A 21,209-nucleotide genomic window follows, 5' to 3' on the forward strand; every position below is an offset into this window, starting at 1 on the left:
CCAGAGCTGGGGGAAGCTGCCAGGCCTTCTTAAGGTTCAGGTCTGGAACTGGCACGGCATCAATTCTGCCACGTTCTATTGGTTAAAGCAGACAGGGCCGGCCAAATTCAAGATATGACAACCCATAGCCCAATTCATTGGGGACCATCAAAGAAATAGCCACAGGAGTGAGTTGCAACCGTCATAGCCCTATAGACCGGTTTTGTCCACCTGAAAGTCTCAAGAGGCTTTCAAAAGCACAGCCCAGCCTCACCATCGCCTCTTTCTGATGGGCAAATGCCCTCGGGCAGAAGCAGTCCTCCGTGCTGGGCTCACCTCTGTGGGAGGGTTGTCAAATATAGCAAATGAAAGTAGAGGCTGCCCGGTTAAATTTGAATTTCAGAAAAGTAACAAATAATTTTTTAGTATGACTATGTCCCAAATATTACATTGGCATACTCATACTAAGTAATTACTTGTTGTTTGTCTGAAATTCGAATGTAGCTAGGAGTCCTGTATTTTATCTAGACTCTTATGCCTTTTCCTGAATCTTGGTCCAGTAATTCCTCACTATCTTATTATATTTCTGATGCTTTTAAGGTTATATATATATATATTTTTTTAAGTCCTAGGAAAAGGGATGCTTCATAATTAAAACCAGAGGCCAGGAAATGGGAAAGTCACAGGTAGGTTCCTCCAAGAAAACATCAGTGACAACAACAACAAAAAGACTCTTTAACTTGTCTCTAGTTCAGGGACATTATTTGTTTGGGATTTGTTAGAATTCCTCTTTGGCCACTAGAATTAGCAGCACAAAGACAACCATAGCTATTTTTGTTCTCTTTTGTTTTGGTTTTGTGTTATGAACGTTAATCTCTGAGAACTTAGTATTGATTTAGAAGTAAAGTTCTGTGACTAAAAAAAAAAAAAATTACGTATGTCTAACATATATAGTTGTCTTAGACAGGAGGATTGGTCCGAATTCCGAATGTTCTTTCTATACTTGGCAAAAATGCCCCTGTTAGAGTCCTGCCCCTCAGTCTAGAAGCGAGAACTCAAATGCCCAGACTCCCTTGCAGCTAGAATGTAAGCATATGGTCTAACTCTACCAATCACACACCCAAGGGAAACTTAAATTCAGAAGTACATGACATGTAGCTTGGTGTGGGGCTTCCATTTTTTGCTAGACAGGTGGCTGCAAAAATTCCAGGTTTTGGTGATCACAATGGCAGCAGAGGTCGTTTTTCAGGGATTGTAAAGTAATTACCTTCACCAGATTTTGACATTGGCGCTGGAGGCAGAAGTGGTTGTGCTAGAGTCAACTTCTTGGTGTCAGTACTCAGCAGTGGAAGTCACAGCCATTTTCTCTGGAACGTGAATTGAGGCAGTGCCCCTGGAATCCTAGCCTGGGGTCTGGTTCTCCAGCCCTCCCAGTGATTCTGTGAGTTATCTAAAAAGCCAAAGTCAGCCCCCTTTCTGCTTAATCTTATCAGAGATGATTCTGTTGTCGCAACTCAGAGCCCTCCATGCTACACCTGGGCTCCGGGCCCCAATGTTTCACTAAATAGCTATAGCAACTTGAGAAAGTCCCTTTCCCTCTCTGTGCCTCAGTTTCCATCTCTGTCCAGTGAGGGGGGATGAGCCACCTAGAAAGATCCTTTCAGGTTCTCGGAGTCTAGACCCCAAAAAGCCCTGGCTGAGGGTCCCCGAGAGGTCTGTTGCCCATTGCGTTTTCCCAGGTACACTGCCAGAGCTCCTCCTTCCTCTTCTTCCGGTGGAACACCTGCAGCTTTCACTTGGTTGGAACGTTCCTGAGGATTTGGTGCCACATCAAAGGAAAAGATGGTTTCTGTATCTCTCAAAATGCCAAGAACATATCTGGGTGCCTGAATTTACCCATGAAGCAACCTTCCGAGGGCAGAGGCTGCTTTTGTGATCATGCAGAGCCTGATAGCTTGCCATCGTGTTGTTTGGGATTTACAGTAATTTCATGCTACACACGGGTCTTTGTTTAGAAATCTCCCACTTGTATATTTTTGTGGATGAAGGCTCCATTGCAATCCCAAGACAATATGATTTTTATGGCCTTGGCAGACTGCTTCTAAAATTCATTTGGAAAAATTAGCATGTAAAAATTGCTGGGAAAATTCTGATAGAGGTGAGCAATGTTGTCCCACCAGATATTAAACTACACTACAAAACTACGATCACTAAAACAATTTGGTTCTGGCATATGAAAAGATAGGCATATCAATGAAATGATATAAAGTATAGAAATAGTACCACTTATGGGTGTAAGAAAGAAATTTTCATTTGGAAGAAAATAAGGCTCACCCAATTGTGAAGAAAAGAATTTTCAATCTTATAAGAAGGGGGGCGCACAACCAGGAAACATGGCTGGCCCCCCCAACAAAGAAAAATGACACAATTTATACCTAGCACGCAAGCCCTTCCTCTGTTTCTCCACAGATTGGATACTTCAAAGGTTACAGCCTGTCTCGAGAAATCTAATTTTCCTACACAAAAGTTTTTGATTAACCGCTTCTCCCATCACATCCCAACCATTTTAGTTTTTTACCTGCTCCTTTTGCCAAATAAGGAATGGAATTTAGTGCTGAATTGTTACTGACCTAGGTCTTTTTTTGTGCTTCTTTGTTTTACTGGCTATAGGACTGGCTGAAGCTGGTTTCCTTTGTTCCTGCTTAACCCGGGAGTGGGAGACTGAGACAGTAGGCTGCCAGGTTATATTCATTTTTTTTTCTTCCTTTATGTGAAAACTAAACTTATCTTCATTTCTTACATGGGCACTTGAAAGCAGTGGGGAAACATTTGAGTGTTCAAAAAACAATGTTGGGAAAACTTATTAGCTATTTGGGAAAAAATAAAATAAACCTAGATCCTAACCTCAGTTAAAAAATGAAAAACAAAAAAACAAAAAAACAAAAAAACAAACCCAGATGGATCAAGGATCTAAATGTAAAAGATGGAACTAATACAAATATAAAAGATAAAAGATAATATAAGAAAAGATAGGTGTTTACTTTCTAAATCTCGTAGTGGGAAAGGCTTTCATAGGCAGGACATAAGAACCCAGGGGGGGAAAGCTGGTAAATCTGGCTTACTAAGAATATGAAACACCATCAACAAAGTCAAAAGAAAAATTACACTGACACAAAAGGACAGATATCTTATATTCCACTTAGATGAAATAGGGAGAATTAGCAATTCATAGAGACACAAAGTAGGTTACAAGTCACCAGGGCCCGGGGGAAGAAGGAATGGGAGCTTTTGCTTATGGGTACTGAGTTTCTGCTTGGGGTGATGAAAAAGTTTTGGAAATAGATAGTAGTGATGTATAAAAATGTAATGTATTTGTAACGGCAAAAAAACTGGAAACAATTTAATCAGCAGTAGCAGCAGGGGATCGTGGTAATAATTTATGTTATTTCCATACAACATATGTGGCTATTTATAAGAATACAATATATTTCTATCTGCTGACACGGAAAGAGCTACATAATATATTAGGTGAAAAAGGAAAGTGCAGAACTCCCACTTCGTTTTAAAAGGTTTACATCCATAAGTATATACATATATCTATTCCATTGCAAATTTATGGAAAGATATACAAGAAACATTTAATGGTGGTTTCCCCTAAGGAGACCACCGGGGAGAATGTCTGGGGAAGGAAGAAGGATTGGTTTTTATTGTATTCCTCTTTACATTGTTTGAATGTTTTACCTGATTCCTGATTTACTTTTAAAATTTAAATCACTGGTGCATATGAAAAGATACTCAACTGTAATAAGAGAAATGTAAATCAAAACCAAATCTCTCTTATCAGATAAAGATAACATTTTCTCCTTAAAAGATTGCTATAGTTTTGCCATACAATGGATTTATCGGGGTGTGGGAAAACATTATTGGCAAGAATGTTTGATGAAACTTCTCAGAAGGAAATTTTATGAAACCTCTCAGAAGGAAATTTGGTAATAACTAACACAGTGTTTGACCCTGCAATTCCACTTCTGGGAATTTTTTCCTACAGAAATACTACCATATATGCCAAAGAAGTGGGTAGTGATAAAGATAGTTCATTGCAGCATCATTTATAATGACTATAAATAATTGAAAGGCCCATCAACTGGGGACTGTTTAAATAAATTATGGTACAATCATACAATGGAATTCTTTGTAGCATTTTTTAAAAGTGAGGCAAATCCATGTAGACTGTAGCAGAGATCATTAATTGTCCCTGAATATCCATTCTCCTATTTCCCCCTAATTTTCAAGCTGTGTACTTGACTTTCTAGACTAAGAATATATTTCCCAGCCTTCCTTACAGCTAGATGTGCCCATATGTTTTGGCCAATGGGAGGTAAGCACATATATCATAAGAACTGTACTTAATAGGAAGAAGCATTTCTCTCTCTTTTCTTTCTTATTTCTGCTGGTTCAGATGCAGATGTAATGGCAGGAGCCTGGGCAGCCATGCTGGACCATAAGTAAATGCACCATGATGAGGATGGCATAATAAAAGGCATAAGGAGCCTGGGTCCCTGATGATTTGGAATCTTAGTATTGCCTGGCTACTTACATCTTGACTTCATTAATGAGAGAGAAATAAATGCCTAATTTTGTAAGGTATTACTATTTTATATTTTCTGTCACAGCTGAACCTAATCTTAACTGATACCTCTAATGATGGGGAATTATTTCCAAGATAAATTGTTAAGTGAAGAAAGCAAGGTGCAGAGCAATGCGTACAGTACGGTAGGACTTGGGGGAAAACTATAGACAGACAAAAGCAAGTCTCATATTGGGCAGTTATGTTCTGTAAAATTACCACAAACAGTGAATTAGTGAATACTGAAACTTTGCCCCTCAGGGACATCCAAGGTTAGGTTAACATACAACTTACATACAATAATTCCCTAGGAAGTTCTTTGTTTCACCAACCTTTTAGAGATCCTTTGTTAAAACGGTATCATTGCATTCAGAACATTTTAGAGCAACCTTTAAACAAAGTCTCTGAAAATACATTTAAGCAAGTTTAACAAAGAATCAGATAAGGGGCAGGTAGTTGGAGTGCGGGTAAAAAAGGTGCTGACTCATCAACATTGAACTCACGACCAACCGCAGTATAACTCATGCCTGAACAAAACTTACCTAACCCACATTTCTCAGGAAGGCACAGCACAGCCTTGTTGCCCTTCGGAACTAGACAGCACTTCAGCACTACTCTTGGGGAGTAATAAATAGTAAATAATTAACAAAATGCACAAAATGCAAAAAACGTGGCAATAAATATACCGCATACAGGACACCTGTTCATAGTATGAGCACTGAAATGAGAAGGAGTGTCTTGTTCAACCTCAGCTGAGAACATGTGTTGGACAACTCAAGTTTCTTACTGTTCTGTGCGTCTCTGCAAACATCCATGAAAGTGCCATGAGTATTGAAGTGGGGATTACAAATAAATTGTAGGAAATAAGCAAATTTACAAATAGGGAATCCACAAATACTGAGGATGGACCATATATCTGTATCGGTATACCTACAGCCTTCTCTGGAAGGGTATACTGTTTGAATTTTTTGTCTTGTGCAAATAGTACTTACTCAAAAGCGAACTAAAAATCAATATTTTAAAACTAGTTAATAATTTAAAATGATTTACATTTTAAACAATAATAATTTGGTGAAACTAGGGTTGATACTCCCCTTCCTTCGACTTTTCTATTTTTAGGTTTCTATGCATATTCACATACAAAATAGGCCAGTCCCAGACAATAAAAATAATTTATGCTCTAAATATTTCTGTTTTGTTAATACACATATCCTTTGGTTCCTCGGACTCCACAGACCAGTGCATTGAATGTGCACTTTGGACTTGCAAATCCCTTCAACAATACATACTGAGCAGCTATTAGCTACTGGGCACTGCTGTGAATGGAACAGACAAGATGCCTCTGTTCATGGAGCTTATGGTATCCTGGGGCAGGTAATCAAAAAGGAGGCAAGCAAATAAGATTCTTTCTGAGAAGGCTCACTGTTACAAAGGAAGAAAAAACCACAGGGTAATGTGATATAAAGTGTTGGCTGCACCATTAGAGAAGGTGGTGGAAGGAAGACCTCTGAGGGCGCAATGCTTGTGCCAAGACCTATATAATGAGAAGGGGCTGGTATGGAACACTGAGAGGATGAGCATTCCCCGAAATGTGCCTGGAGCATGGGAGAAACAGAGAGATGATTAGAGTGACTGGGGAAAGCATGGAGCTGGGGAGAGTGTGACAGAGGAGGTTGGAGGGGTGGACAGAAGCCAGAGCATACAGGGCCTCAAAGGATGGATGAAATGAGTGTGCTTCAGTGAGGGACCACTCTTCCCCTAACCAGAAATCCTAAAATTAAAATAAGACTCAGAAGCAGATGTGGCTCAAGTGATAAGGCCTCTCCTACCATATAAGAGGAACTGGGTTCGATCCCTGGGGCCTCCTGGTGAAAAAGAAGAAGAGAAAGTGTGGCTGCATGGTGAGCCAGTGCCCATGTGGGCGAGCCAAGTGCCCACACGAGTGCCTGTGTGGTGAGCCAAGTGCCCACGTGAGTACCCACGTGGTGAGCCAGTGACCACATGGTGAGCCAGTGACTGCGTGGTGAAACCAGTGCCCACGCAAGTAAGTCACGTAGCAAGATGGTGATGCAACAAAAGACAGAGGAAGGGGAGAGTCAAGGCGAAGCACAGCAGGGACCAGGAACTCAGGTGGTGCAATCGACAGGGAACCTCTCTCCACATCAGAGGTCCCCAGGATCAAATCCCTCTGAATCCTAGAGGAGAAAGATGAGAAGACAAAAAGAGGAATAGATACAGAAGATCACACAACCAATGGACACAGCAAAAACGGGGGCGGGGGGGGGCGCAGGGGAAGGGAAAGATAAATAAATCTTAAAAAAAAAAAAAAGACTGATAATACCAAGTGCCGACAAAGATGTGGAGTAACTGGAACTCTCACGCTGCTGGTGGGAACACATGGCCACTTCGTAACACAGTTTGGCAGTATCTGTTGAAGTTAAACATACATCTACCGAACAACCCAGCAATTCTGCTGATGAGAGAAATAAAAGCAAATGTCCACCCAAAAAAAAAAAGTTGTATACAAATGTACAAAACAGCTTTTTCACAAATAGCCCCAAACTAGAAACAACCCTAATGTCCATCGACAGGAGACTGGCTAAACAAATAGTAATACCCAAGCAATGGAATACTATACAGCAATAAAAAGGGACAAACTTCTGAGGAACTGGTGTACCTCAGTGGTTGAGTGCTGACTTCCCACATATGAGGTCCAGGGTTCAATTTCTGGGCCTAGTACCTCCAAAAAAAAGGAATAAACTTCTAATACATGCAACGACATGGACAAATCTCAAAAACACGCTGAGCAAAAGAAGACAAATACAAAACAGTACATACTGTATGAGTCCATGTATGTGAAGTTCTAGGAAATATAAATCGAATCCATGGTGGCAGAAAGAAATTAGGGATTGCTTAGGCCAAGTGGGGATCAGTTGCAAAAAGGAGCATGGGAACTTTTGGAGTGAGGAAGATGACCTATATTGCTGTAATGATTACACAGGCAAGCACATTTATCAAAACCCATCAAACTGCACACTTAACTGGGTGTGTTATATTGTATGGAAATTGTGCCTCAGTAGAGTTGATCTAAAACACACGAACAATGCATGGGCTTATTTACTAGTCTGGTACATTATCTTCCTGCTTCTCTCTGTATTATGTCAGAAATTGCTTGGAAATAATTGTTTGTCACCTGCTCGGCATTTCTCCTCTCCCCTGCACCTCCCCACCCCAAAGTGAATTAAGCCTGTCCCTCGGAATTTCTAAATTTCAAGACTAACGGGATCATCTCCGCCCTCGCCACAGAGATGTCTACCTCCATTTTACTGAGAACAGAGATCCTGCACAACCGAGGCAGAAGCGCCCTTCCTTCAGGTTTCTTTGGTGAGATTTCGGCAAGCCCCTCAAAGCCCTCCCCCACCCAAAATCTCCTTCCTCTGTGGGCTGATGCCTGAACTTCAGGAGTCTGGATGTCAGCCTTTCAGCATTAGGCCCTGGGAGCACAAATCTTGCTGACAATGAGTGAAGGCCACCCTTGCGGCTGAGTGGTCCATTCAACAAACAGGATCTGTGAGCCGACGGAGGACATGGAAAGGAGCCTCAGCTGCGTGGGCTGTGCACAGTGACCCAAGACGCAGCCGGAACTGTTGGGAACACAGACTCCTGGGCTCCCTGGAGATTCTGCTTCAGGTGGGGCATTGTTAGCCCAACTCCCAGGTGGCTCTGTGCAGACCATCTTGGAGAAACACCTGTTGGGACAGTAGGACATTTCGCAGAGAAAATGGCTGAAAACGTTCTGAATTTGACGAATGTGTTGACTCCAGGCAGGGTAAGCACAAAGAAACCTCACCAAGGCACGCCACAGTCAAACTGCTGACCCCCAGCGCTGAATAGAAACTCTGGTTTAGGGGACCAAGCCTTTGACAAGGGAGGGTATATTTGAAGGAAGTCCCGGGAATGGGTCAGAAGGGCAGGAGGGGGTGGGGGGAAGGGAGCCTGGTAGTTGAAAGTGGCCGAGGAGCAGCCAGTGGGACCTGAAGTAAGGAAAGGACAATCCGCTTTCTTCCTGCCCTTTCTCTGCCAGGAGCCAGATTTATATCGGACCCCAGCCTAGTTCTCAGAGATCTTCTGGCTGCCTTTGTGGAGCTGAATTTCGCTCTGGCCCTGTTGAGCAGACAACCAACAGGTATTCCCCAAGCCTGGCTAAATGCAGAGCTGTGATCTGGCTGCCCCCCGGGGAGACTCTGAGGCCACATACCTGCTCTCCAGGGACTCAGCTCCGAAGTCAGGGACTCGGCTGACCCTGGAACTAAAGTTGGCCGTGTGTGCTGCGATCGCCCAGAAAATATTTGCTCAGGTTTCATCTCAGTTTTGCTTTCCTCTCCAGGTCCTGCGGGCACAAAGCAAAACGAATCTTATTCCAAGAAGCAAGTATCCATAGAGTGAGCGTGGGGTAGTTTGAGATTAGTTATGAATTCCCAAAAAAGAGATTACGTTTGGAAAGTGGTCTGTTCCTCTGGGTGTGATAACCCTTTGATTATATTAGATTCAGCTTCGATGCCTGATTAAATTATGTTAAGATTAGGGCTTTGATCCAACCAGGTCATTAGAGTGTGACTCAGTATTGGGTCCCAGCCCCCTTGGAGGCTGATAAAACAGACTCTTACACTGAAGGAGATACACAGAGAAGAAGAACACAGAGGAAGAGAGACCGCTCATTCGATGTGGCAGAGGCCCTGCGAAGAGAGGTGAGCCTGGTAGTGTACACCTGACCTTGTGAAAAGGACAGAGCAGCTGAGCCTGGAAAGAGAGAGGAGCTTTATTCCAATCTACAGCTGAGATGGGAATAAGCTGGGATCATGAGCCTTAAGGACAGCTGAGCCCTTGCAGACATTGCCGCCATCTTGCTTCAACATGTGAACGACTTTGGGTGAGAAAGTACCTCTTATGGTACCTTTTTTTTTTTTAAATTTATTTCTCTCCCCCCCGCCGCAGTTGTCTGCTCTCTGTGTCCATTCGCTGTGTGTTCTTCTGTGACCACTTCTATCCTTATCAGCGGCACCAGGAATCTGTGTTTCTTTTTGTTGCGTCATCTTGCTGTGTCAGCTCTCCGTGTGGGCAGCGCCACTCCTGGGCAGGCTGCACTTTCTTTAGCGCTGGGCGCCTCTCCTTACGGGGCGCACTCCTTGTGCGTGGGGCTCCCCTACGTGGGGACACCCCTGTGTGGCACGGCACTCCTTGTGCGCATCAGCGCTGCGCATGGGCCAGCTCCACACGGGTCAAGGAAGCCCGGGGTCTGAACCGCGGACCTCCCATGTGGTAGACGGACGCCCTAACCGCTGGGCCAAGTCCGCTTCCCTCATGGTATCTTGAGACAGATTCTTTAGGGCCTGGTAACTGTAAGCTTCTACCCCCACATAAATGACTTTTATAAAAGCCAACAGAGTTTGGGTACTTTGCATGAGCGCCCCGTTGGCTGACGAAGACAGGACATAAGCAGGCAGGGGCAAAAAGCGGGGGTGACTGACTCAGGGCGTGAGGATGGTGCTCACCACGTATGGACAAACAGCACATGCTGCACGGTTCCGTTTACGTGAAATGGCACTTGCGGGGAGAGCCCTGGGGCCAGAAAGGGGTGGCTGCGAAGGCCTAGCAGGGGGACAACCTGATGACTCCCGGCTACGTGACCAGACTAGCTCGTGGCTCCGGGCACTTCCTGGAGGCCGGGCCCTGTCCTAGTGCTGTGAGTGTCTGAACTCACTTCATCTTCAACAGCCACTTTCTGAGGCAGATGCCACTGCCACTCGACAGATGAGGAAACCGAGGCATGGTCGGCGGCTGGCGCGGTGTGCGAGCGGCCACACAGCTTCTCGGCCCTAAGCGTGGGAGCCTCCTGCCCGGGGAGCCTCATGCGAGCCTTTTCCCGGGCTCCGATGCTCAGTCTGCGTGTGGGGGTCGCGGACCACGAGACACCAGCCACTCGATCAAAACCGCCCGGTCACCCTGGGCGGAGGTGACGACGGCGGCGGCCCCTGCCGCCCCGCAGGCAGCGTTGGCGCCTGCCATCCGTTCTCCCGCCCGCCCTCCTGCCCTGCTCTCCGCGCCACTGCGCCCCGGGGCCCAGAGGTGCCCTGGACTCCCTCTGCTCCGACCTTCCCAGGCGCCGCCCAGCTCTCGCCCCTGGAGAAAGCCCTCGCAGACGTCCCGGGTGCAGCGACCGTGCGGGGAGGTGTGTTGGTCCCAGGCTGCTTGGCGTTGGGTCGCCGTCCACGGGGCCCGTCCCCCAGGGAGCATGACCACAGGGACTGCTCGGTGTAGAGCTGACACCTGCCCACGCGTCCCCACAGGTCCTGAGGACGCTGCTCTTCACGGACTGGAGGAAACTTAGGCTCGGAGATCCGTCTAAATCCCATTTAAAAAGTAAAGGGAGGATGCAAACATGATGCATGGGGCTTGACTCTCAAAATCGATTGTTTTTACATTTTTCTATGGTCTATCAAAATAAAATCGCTCTGGCAGGGCAGACATCTCCATAAATTCATTAATATTATTATTTTCAGGCACTGTGGCGGGGGATTGAACCCGGGACCTGGTATGCAGGAAGCTGGCACTCAAACACTGAGCCATATTTGTTTGCTTGTTGTTTGTTTTTAGGAGGCACCGGGAACCGAACCCAGGACCTCCCGTATGGGAGGCGGGCGCTCAACTGCTCGAGCCACATCTGCTCCCCTCAATTCATTAATTTTTAATGAGTTTATTCAATCATTCATTTCTCAGACAACTGGTGCTGGTTGCTCAAAGCTATATAAATTGGCTAATATTTATAACACCGACTATAAAGGATTAACTGCACAGACTCTTCAGCTGAATGCCTGTGTTTAAATCCCCCTCCACCACTTACTAGGCATGTCCACTTGGGTAAATGAGCCACTTAAACTCTCTGGGTATCAGCTTTTCCTATCTATGAAATGGAGATGATAACAATAGTATCTATCGAAGTTGTTACGAGGATTCAATGAGCTAATGTATATGTAAAGCAGCCGGAAGGGGGCTGGCACATGCCCCTATGTTGGCCTTTAAATGAGCATGGACAACTGGCCATGGGGTGCAGCGATGCCCAGAGATGTACTCACCAGATGCAATGGATGTGTCATGGTGATGGGGGAGAGTGTTGCTGTGGGGGGAGTGGTGGGGTGAGGGTGGTGGGGGTGAATGGGGACCTCATATTTTTTGAATGTAATATTTTTAAAAAAATGAATAAAATAAAAAAAATAAATAAATGAGCATGGTCAGCACTATTATAAAATGTGCTCTGAGGTACAGGCAGGGGAAGCACTGAGATGAAGAAGGACATGCCTAAGTCTGGAAAGAGGAGGAGGTCCTTGCCAGGTCAAGGATGGGAAGGGCATTTCAGGCAACAGGAACAGTGTGGACGAAGGCTCAGAGGCACACCCCAGCAGGGTGAGTTGTGGGACCTAAGCGTAATCCCATGCGGCTGGAACACACTGTGAAAGTGTTCATTCGGATGGTAATGGGGAGCCACCGAGGGGTTTTAAATCGCCGCTCAGCTGTGGGTTTAAGCGGATCATTCTAGCGGCAGTGTGGAGGATGGAGAGCAGCAGGTGGCATGAGCCTGATGGCCTAAGCCCACCCATTAGAAGCCCTGGGAGGGAAGGGGTGAGAGCTGCCGGGGAGGGGCGGTGAGGCCGGAGAGGGGGGCATGGATGGAGGGACAGGGACGGGGGTAACCGCGGGACATGGAGACCGACTGCATGGGGTCGGAGAGAGCAGAGCCTGGGTGCCCCCAGATTTCTGTCCCTGGGTTGGAGTTACTAACCAAATACAGCGGCAGGGGCAGCCTGCGTCGCAGTCGCGGTGCCCCGGGGAGGGGCGGCGGCGAGGGCTCCCGCGGGGGTCCGCTGTATTCCAGTTGCACAGTCCGGGGCGGTCCTGCCTGTGAGACGCTCGCTGGCCCCCTCCTGAGACGCATACGCACACCCTCCGAGGGCAGTTCCTGCGTGCTCACTTCTGTACCCACCCCTCGCCCGCCACTGCCCGAGCCCCACTCGAGCGCCCCTGGGCTCAGGGGCCGCGGCCGAGCCGGGCTCAGTGGACTCCGGGGCCCTCCTCGATCTGGCCCCTGGCCCCCCACCTGGCCACCTCTGGATGACTGCCGTGCTGAGCTTGAGGAGCCCGGAGAGAGGCCACCCTCCCGCGTGAGGGGCTTCGCCTGCCCAGGTCCCTGCCGCGGGCCCCCGGGCCGCCACATCAACCTGGGGACTGGCCCCTCTCCCCATCGGAAGGGAACCTGCGCCCCAACGCCGGGGTGAGAGTGGGAGAGGGGAGGGAGAGTCTCTTTGCTCCAGTGACAGCAAAGAGGGAACAGGCTCCCGTTTACCGCCTCCCCCAAATGACGCCTCCTTGGAGACACTGGGCACAAGGGATGGACTCCTCCGCCCACCCCCGACCTGCAGGCCACCCAAGCAGGGCCCTGTCTGAAGGAACCCATAGCTCTTGGGGCTTTCTCTGCTTCCCAAAGAGCCGTGAGCAAGGAAGATTAACACAAGAGACGCTGGTGGTACATAAATCCCGAGGCTGCTAGCCGCTGAGGGCTCTCCTCTTTCCACTGCCCCTGAGCCGCCCTCTGCTCATCCCGAGAACCCAGGGTGGAGGCGGGGCCACAGACCATGGGAGTGTGTGTGTGCCCACGTGTGCAGGAATGCGTGTGCCCTCAGCGGGCACGTGTGCGCCCTGGGTGTGCATGTGTGCAGGCGCACCCACAAAGGCACCAGCGCATGTGCCTGCAGCAGCGTGACGGTATTTATGATTTCCAGAAAAGATATTTGATGATGTTTGCGAACTGGTCTGTTCCTCCGGGTGTGAGCCCCTTTGACTGCATCAGACTCAGCTGAGATGGCTTTGACGAAATCATGTTAAGATTAGGGCTTTGATTCCACCACGTCATTAGGACTCCTCAGTTTGAGTCCCCACCCCCTTGTTGGGCTGATACAAACAGATGCTCAATCCAGGAGACAGAGGTAGACACAGAGAGAAGGTACACAGAGGAAGGGGGCTCCACAGACATGGAGGAGGCTCCAACGAGCCCCAGGAAGAGAGACCAGCCCTGGGCCAGCCCACAGCTGAGATGGGAAGAGGCTGGGACCACGGAGCCTTGAGAGGAAGAGGGAGGCTGAGCCCATCGCCCGCCATCTTGATTTAACACGTGGCAACAGACTTTGGGTGAGAAAGTCCCTCTTGTGGTACCTTGAGTTGGACTCTTTAGGGCCTGGTGACTGTGAGCTTCTACCCCAATAAACACCCCTTATGAAAGCCCCCCGAGTCCTGGCACTTTGCATCAGCGTCCCTTGGCTGGCTAATACAGCACCGTGTGTAGACATGTTGGCCACGTGTGTGCCTCCGTGTGTCTTGCGTGCCCACAGGCATCTGCATCTGCACGTGTGTGTGGTGCCTGCCCAGCGGAGCAGAGAGAGCAGTATGGGGCAAACATTTTTGCAAGCTTGACCCGTTTGGGGGTGGGTGGGGAGGAGTGGGTTTGGGTGCAGAGTGGGCGTTGGAGGATCTCTGCACATGTGTTTGTGAGTGCGGATGGGACAGGCGAGGTGGGTCCAGCCTTCTGGTTGAGGTCCTCTCTGTCCCTCTCCTCCTTCCTCAGACCACCTCCCGGGGCTGTACCTTTTGTTAGTGCACCGGCCCCATGTCCCCGGCTGGCCGACCCGCCCCGAGGAAAGGACAATTCCTTGGGGGGCTCTCAGGAGGGATGGGGCAGCCTCTGAATGTCAAAAGGGGCCTGGCGCAGTAAGCATTGGGAGCGATCACTTCAATTCCTCCAACAGAGAGCCGGTGTGGCTCAGCGGTTGAGCACCAGCTTCCCACTTGAGGTCTCGGGTTCAATCGCCGGCCCTGGTACCTAAAAAAAAAAAAAATTCCTCCTCCTGTGGCCCTGAGAACAGGAGCCTTCACCGTGGCAGGCCCTGTGCTGGGATGGGAGGCACTCCGAGACACCACTAATCAGATCCCCTTAGCCCGAGGGGGAGGCGGCCCTCGGCCCAGGACACAGAGGATGGGGGAATGTCAGGGGAAGGAAGTGGGGGCCAGGGCGGGCGTTCCAGGTGGAAACAACCGGAGGGAAGGCAAGGAGGCAGGGCGGTGCAGGTGCAGCCACGAGAAGGTCTGCACAAGGAGGTGCTGTAAAGGTCCCCTGGAGGCTGCCTCCTTCCTTGTCCAAAGGAGAAGACGGAGCTGCAGAGAGAGGAAGTGTTTCTAAGACCAAAAGCAGAAACGCAGCCTCCTGACTTCCAGGTGGGTCGGCGCTCTTTCTGCGACCCCAGAAAGCCTGCAGGGGAGCTGTGGATGTCTACTCCCCAGCTAGGCGCTGAGCTGGGGCTCCCTCGTGCTTGGCCGCTAGCTGTGTGATCCTGAGGAAGTCACTTGACCTCTCTGGACCCCTCATCTCCACTACGGAGGAGGCATAAGGCCTGGCCTCACCGGGAATGCCAGCTCTCCACGGTGGGCTAGACTTGTCATATTCACCCCCCTATCCCCGGCACTTAACAGAAGCCACAGCACAGTAAATGTTTCTGAATGAAGGAATCAGGAGTCCTGGAACTCTTCTACGTACCCTTCCCCCACAGGGAGAGCCTGGGCCTCCCCTCCCCAGGCAGGACAAGGGGTGAAGGAGGCTCTGAATCATAAAGACCTTGAAAAGAACAGCTGAAAGATAAATAACCTGAGTGGGCAGGGATCCTGACTTCTGGTCTCTTGGCAGACGTCCTTGAGATGCCCTTGCTCGCAGCCTTGGCCCTCCTGCCCTGCTGCCCAGAGGGGCATGGGCGCTGCAGCAGAACATGGAGGCGCAGGGACCCAGGAGGAGCCCCGGCAGCCCCTCTTCCCACTCACTGCCTCTTTGTTCCAAGAAGCGTCCCAACTGGGGGGACATTGGAATTGTTCTGCACGACATTGCAAGGACGGATGCAGACCGTATACATTTTGTCAAAACCTATAAAATCGTGCCGTGCGAAGTGTAAACCATAACGTAAACCGTAGACCACGGCTGGTAGCCTTGCTTCAATATGTGTCTATCAATTGTAACAAATGCACCCCACTAATGAAGGATGCCGTTAATGGGGGGAAGTGCGGGAGGGGAGGGGTCTCCCCTATATTTTGATGTAAGATTGAGGTAATCTAAAGCTTCTTTAAAAAATAAATTTAAAAAAAAAAAAAAAGCTAAATTAGAAGCCACGACTGAAAACTCAAGCAATTTCATAAAAAAGGAAAGAAAAGAAAGCAAAAGGGAAAAGAAGTGTCCCAAGCCCTCCGGCCCCCACCCTGAGGGGCTGGGCAGGCTCCAGAACCTGGTTTCCCCTGCCAGCGATTCTTTAGTTTTTCCAAGTTTGAACAACCCTCCTTTTTTTTTTTCCAGGCCCCCTTTCCATGTTAAAAATTTTGTTGCCCATTTCCCTCTTCTATGACAGCGCTGCATTTCTTTTAACCTTTGTAAATAATAATAACAACCCACGAAACTAATTTATGGTGCTAGAAATCAGAATCACGGTTGTCTCAGAGGGGGGAGGATATGCGGGAAATTTAGGGGGTGCTGAAAGTGTTTGAAATCTTGATCTAGGTGAGGGAGGCGCGAGCGTACACATTTGTCAAAATTCATTGAGCTGTACACCTACCATCTGTGCATTTTACTGGAGGTAGAGTATCCCTCAGGAAAGCACTGCTGGCATCTAAAACACACACCTACAGGAAAACATCTAGAACAGAAACGCGCGGCTTAATAAATTACAAAGCCCCCGCCACGTCGCCACCGCCCATGGCGCCTGGTGCCCCCGCGGGTGGGAGCGGGGCCTGGCACTCACCAAGCGGCTCCTCCCCAGGCCCCGACCCCACACACTGGGCACCTCGACTCCTCTTACTTCCCAGGTTTATGGGGACACAGGGACCCGGGATGGAGAGGGGTCCATGGGCTCCGGAACCTAGAAATTTCCCATCAGTGCAACCCCAAGCTTGACGGCAACCCCTGTTCTGGTGAGTTGGAGGAACAGAAAACACACCCGTTTCCCCTTTCTGGGAGGGGGGTTTCCACACGGACCTCCCCGGGCAGGTCTCGGCTGGGGCTGGGGCTGGGGGGGTTCTGTCCCCAGCAAAAGTCAAGGAGAAATGTGCCTCCCCTGCAACCTTGCTAAAAATAACCCCAGGCCGCGCTGTCACCGAACAGCAGGAAGGACAGGACAGCAGCGTGTTTTGCTTTAAACCTAGAAGCAGCTCAGCGGTTGGCGGTGAGGGAGGGGTGGGAGAGGGGGGCTGGGGATCTGAGAACCCTGGCAGTACTTCCCCCCGCCCCGCCCCCACTGCAGCCGGTCCTCTCTGGGGTGCCTGCGAGGTGTGTATGTGGGGGGGGGGATGCACATGCGTGTGGTCACAGGGCAGAGCGGGGAGCCTGGCAAGGCTGGGGACGGCGGGGAGGGGTCTGTGTCCTGCTAAGGGCAACGTGCAGGCTGGAGAGGTGGGAGTCACGGGCTCCACGGGGTCCCCGCCTCCTCTGAGAAGCCTCTGTCCCTGCGGCTGCACCAGGGTCCCTGGACGGTCCCTGCCCTCCCCCCAGCTCAGCCGCCTTCCCCCGTGGGGTCCCAGCACACACGGGGACCAGAGATCAGCACATCACAGTTCCTGCCTCTGGCTTCTGCGCTGCCGGGGCAGGGGCGGGAGGGCCTCGGGAGCGGGCGCGGTCCAGCAGCGAGGAATTTCCTTGGAAACGGGAAGTACAAGATGTGTCAACGTCGGATCCCGGGGTGCGCGGAGCGAGGCTGAGGGGAGGGCATGGGAGAGGCCCTCCTGGCGGCCCTCTCCTGCTCTCCCTCTGCCCACAGCCCCCCTGCCTGTCTCCTGCATCGCTGACCTGGCGCTGCTGGTCTCTCTTTGGGCAGGTCCCGAGTCCCCAAAGAGATAACAAACTCCTCGGAGGCAGGGCGGTTCTGCAGCTGCCCTCAGTTTTCCAAGGTAACAATAAAGACGAACGTGTGCCGTGCCCCAGACGCAGGGCTGACCCTCACATGGGTCATCTCCTGTAATCCTCCCAGCAACCCTATGACGCTGGATTTATTATCCTATTTACAGATGAGGAAACCAAAACATTGAAAACGTTGAGAGGCAAAGTGCCTGCCTAGAGGCCCTCAGCCAGGGCACGGCAGAGACAGGGCTCCAAGCCATGGCTTGGAAGAGTAAATGAACGCATCTCCATGAATGAATGCCTGTCCGGGGACAATTCTGAAAGGTGGACCTGTCCCAGATAATCTGGGACACATATTGCTGTACTTGCGAGAGAAAAGAGTAGTGGCTTTACAGCCAAAATGTGTACTACCAGTGCAGATCTTGAAGGAGCTTAATCATGCTGAGTCTCAGTTCCATCTGAGTACACATTTGAGTGCCAGGATAATAACCCTCACACAGGACTGCTGGGGAGTAACGGATTTGAACACGGGCTTTCTTCCAAACCTGGAAAACACCCAGCTCATTCCTGCCTCGGGGCCTTTGCACATGCTGTTTCCTGTGCTGGAACACTTAGTCCCCAGATGGCCATATATCAGCTTGTTCTTATCACCCAGGTCTCAGCTCAAACATAACCTTGCTCAGGGTGGCTTTCCCTGACATCCAATTCATTCAGTTGCATCACTCTGTTTTTTTGTTTTTCTTAGGAGGTACCAGGGATTGAGCCCAGGACCTCGTGCATGGGAAGCAGGCGCTCAACCACTGAGCTACATCCCGGCACCACTCGGATTTATTTTCTCCTTCGCACTTAGCACAATCTGGAATCATCTTTTTTTTTAAAATTTTTATTAAAGTGAATAGATCACATAGAATGTTACATAAAAAAAGATGAGGTTCCCATATAACCCCCACTCCAACCCCCACCCCCATCATTTTTGTAAATTGTATTTTTTTGAAGATACATACATCACAAAAAAGGTTACATTATAAAAAATGTGAGAGGTTCCTGTATACCCCCCCATCCCCCCACCCCACTCCTCCTGTGCTAACAACCTCCCTCATCATTGTGGCACACTCGTCGCGTTTTGGGGCACTGCCGCACCACGTGGATAATAGTTTACCCTGTAGTTCACACTCTCCCCCGGTACATTCAGTGGGTTATGACAGGATATACAATGTCCAGCATCTGACCCTGCAATATCATTGAGGACAACTCCAAAGTCTCAAAAATGCCCCCACATCACATCTCGTCTTCCCTCTCCCTGCCCTCAGCAACTACTGTGGTCACTTTGTCCCCGTCAATGATACGATTTCTTCTATTAGTAGTCCCAGAAGTTTTACAGTAGACTGTCGGTAAGTCCACTCTAATCCGTATTTTATTCCTCCATTCTGTGGGCCCTGGGATGGTGATGTCAATCTGGAATTATCTTGCTCACTTATTTTGTTGGCTCATGAAGTGTCCCCCTCCCTCCTGCCAAGGATGTAAGTCCCTTGAAAGCTGGGGCCTCTTTGGGCCTCAGTGTCCCATCTCCAGGGCTGGGAGCAGCACCTGGCAAACATCAGCCCTTGCTAAACACTCGTGAGTGAATGAATGGCCAGGCTTTGGAAGCAGCATCATATCTAAGTGTGGGACTCTCTCCCAGGCCTCACTGGGCAAAAGGACAGTCAATGTGGGTTGATGGGGCTCAGGCGAGTGCTTTGGCCCTGGCCCAGCCCAGCAGTTGCAGGAGCCACGAGGCTGCCCGGGCTTCCGGCTGCTGCAGGATAAAGGTCAACCTCTGTGCTGGAACACGAGGTTCCACGCCATCTGGGCCTGCCTCCCTCTGGCCTCGTCTCCCTGGGTTCCCCAGGCTGCACCCCACGTCCAGCCAGACCAGACAGCAATGAGCGCCTGCTGGAGAGCACGGGACTGCTTGGGGCGAGCCTTGACACATCCTGTTCCTTCTAGCTGGGACAGCCTGCACCCTGGCCCTGCCTTGGCGAGCTGTTCTCAGACTTGAAGACTCCCCTCCTTGCAGGAGCCCTCCCTGACTCCTCTGCTCTGGCCACACCCAGTCCCAACATCCCAGAGCACCTACTGGGCCCCGGGCATCTTCCTGAGTGGCCCAAAGGGCTTGAGCACAGCAACCCACTTTTGGGCTTTGTGCCCCAAAGGGTAAAGTACAACGCAGGGTCCACACAGGTGAAGCTCAATAAATACTCAACCACAGCTTTGGGGCTTTGTGATCTCAGGCAGTAACACAATTCCTGGTGCACAAAGTAGGTGAGCGTTAAATGGCCACTGAATGCACTAACCTGAGCAATCTGGCCCTGACTCATTGTGGGAGCTGGAGGGAATGGAAGATGCTGCCCCGGAAACAAGACCGCACCAGAGAGAAGAGAGAGGACGCTGGGAAAGTTCCCAGGAGATTGGAAATGCAAAAAGCAAAGATTGACAGTAAACACAGAAGGCGGGGTGGTGGAAACGGAGCTCTCAGTGAGCAAGGAGTGAGAGCGAGAGAGGGACGGAAGGATAAAAGAGGAAGAAACAACTGGGCTCAGAGAAGACAAGATGTGCCTGTGAGAGCCACAGAGGACAGGAAACAGACCAGGACAGACTGACTAAATACAGGATGTTTGGGGCCCTTGCCTCATGCCCTGGGGTACATAAGGGTGGCACGAGAGTGCGGTCCCGTGGTTCCTTACTGGGCTGATAGGGCTGGGTGAAAGGTCACACATCACCAAGTGCGGGGACACCCTTGGGAAACTTCCTCTTGGCTGAGGACAGGCTCTGTGGTATCACTGATAGCTCCCAGGTGTTTCTTGCCTTTGGGCGAGCAACTTAGCCAGTTTTCTCATCAGGAGAGTGGGCGCCATTCCCCTCACTTTAGAGGCATGTTACTATCGCACTGAGGAATGACATGTGAACAAAAGGCACACGGCCTGATACCAGTGCCAGGCACTACTGCCCTACGGATTCCTCCCCAAGCCCCGATGTGAACGGGTCCTAGAGAAGCCCACGTCACCATGTCACTGGGTGCCACAGACAGGCCTGAGGTCGGAGCCCCGGAACGCAGGCTCAGTCCCTGGTTGTCGGATTCCAGAGCCAGATCAATAGAACGAGGCAAAGTTTATTCCTGGGTGCAGGCAGCAGTGTTCAGGGCCACCGGGCCTGACCGTGCGAGCGCCACCACCGGGGCCCCGCTAGCCTTGGATTCTCGCCTGTCGCACGGGCTGGAAATGGTTTTCTGGCTGTCAGACCCACCTCAAGTGTGCCTGGACTTAAAGACAGCTTTCCTGGAATTAGTTGAGGGGAGAAGAGAATTGGACCCAGAGGCTTGAAAATTATAGGATGTATGTGCTTAAGTATGTGCTCTAAGCAATCTAGTAGACCATTTGGAAGTGCTGGCTCTGACATCAGACTGACCTAGGTGTGACTCCCTGCTCTGCCCTTCTCTGAGCCTCTGTTTCCTGACCTGACAAAGGGGCTAACAATAGCAACGCCCCCCAGAGTTGCTGCAAAGAATAAATGAGCTTCTGTCTATCAAGCTCTGAGCTCAACACTTGGCCCCTGGGAGGCATTCAATCAATATTAGCTAAAATTAGTGAATAA

At 49.9% G+C, this 21,209-nt stretch overlaps 1 protein-coding gene across 1 annotated transcript in view; it reads right to left on the reverse strand.

The window, feature by feature from the left end:
- Positions 1-21,209, reverse strand: part of FKBP5 (FKBP prolyl isomerase 5) — a 147,406-nt gene that overhangs the window by 120,079 nt on the left and 6,118 nt on the right. The window contains exon 2 of the mRNA XM_071218427.1: positions 8,865-8,996. The gene's annotated coding sequence lies outside the window, so the exon portion shown is untranslated. The remainder of the gene's footprint in view (positions 1-8,864; positions 8,997-21,209) is intronic.

The sequence above is a fragment of the Dasypus novemcinctus genome, chromosome 11, assembly GCF_030445035.2.
Source record: "Dasypus novemcinctus isolate mDasNov1 chromosome 11, mDasNov1.1.hap2, whole genome shotgun sequence".
Taxonomy (NCBI): Eukaryota; Metazoa; Chordata; class Mammalia; order Cingulata; family Dasypodidae; genus Dasypus; species Dasypus novemcinctus.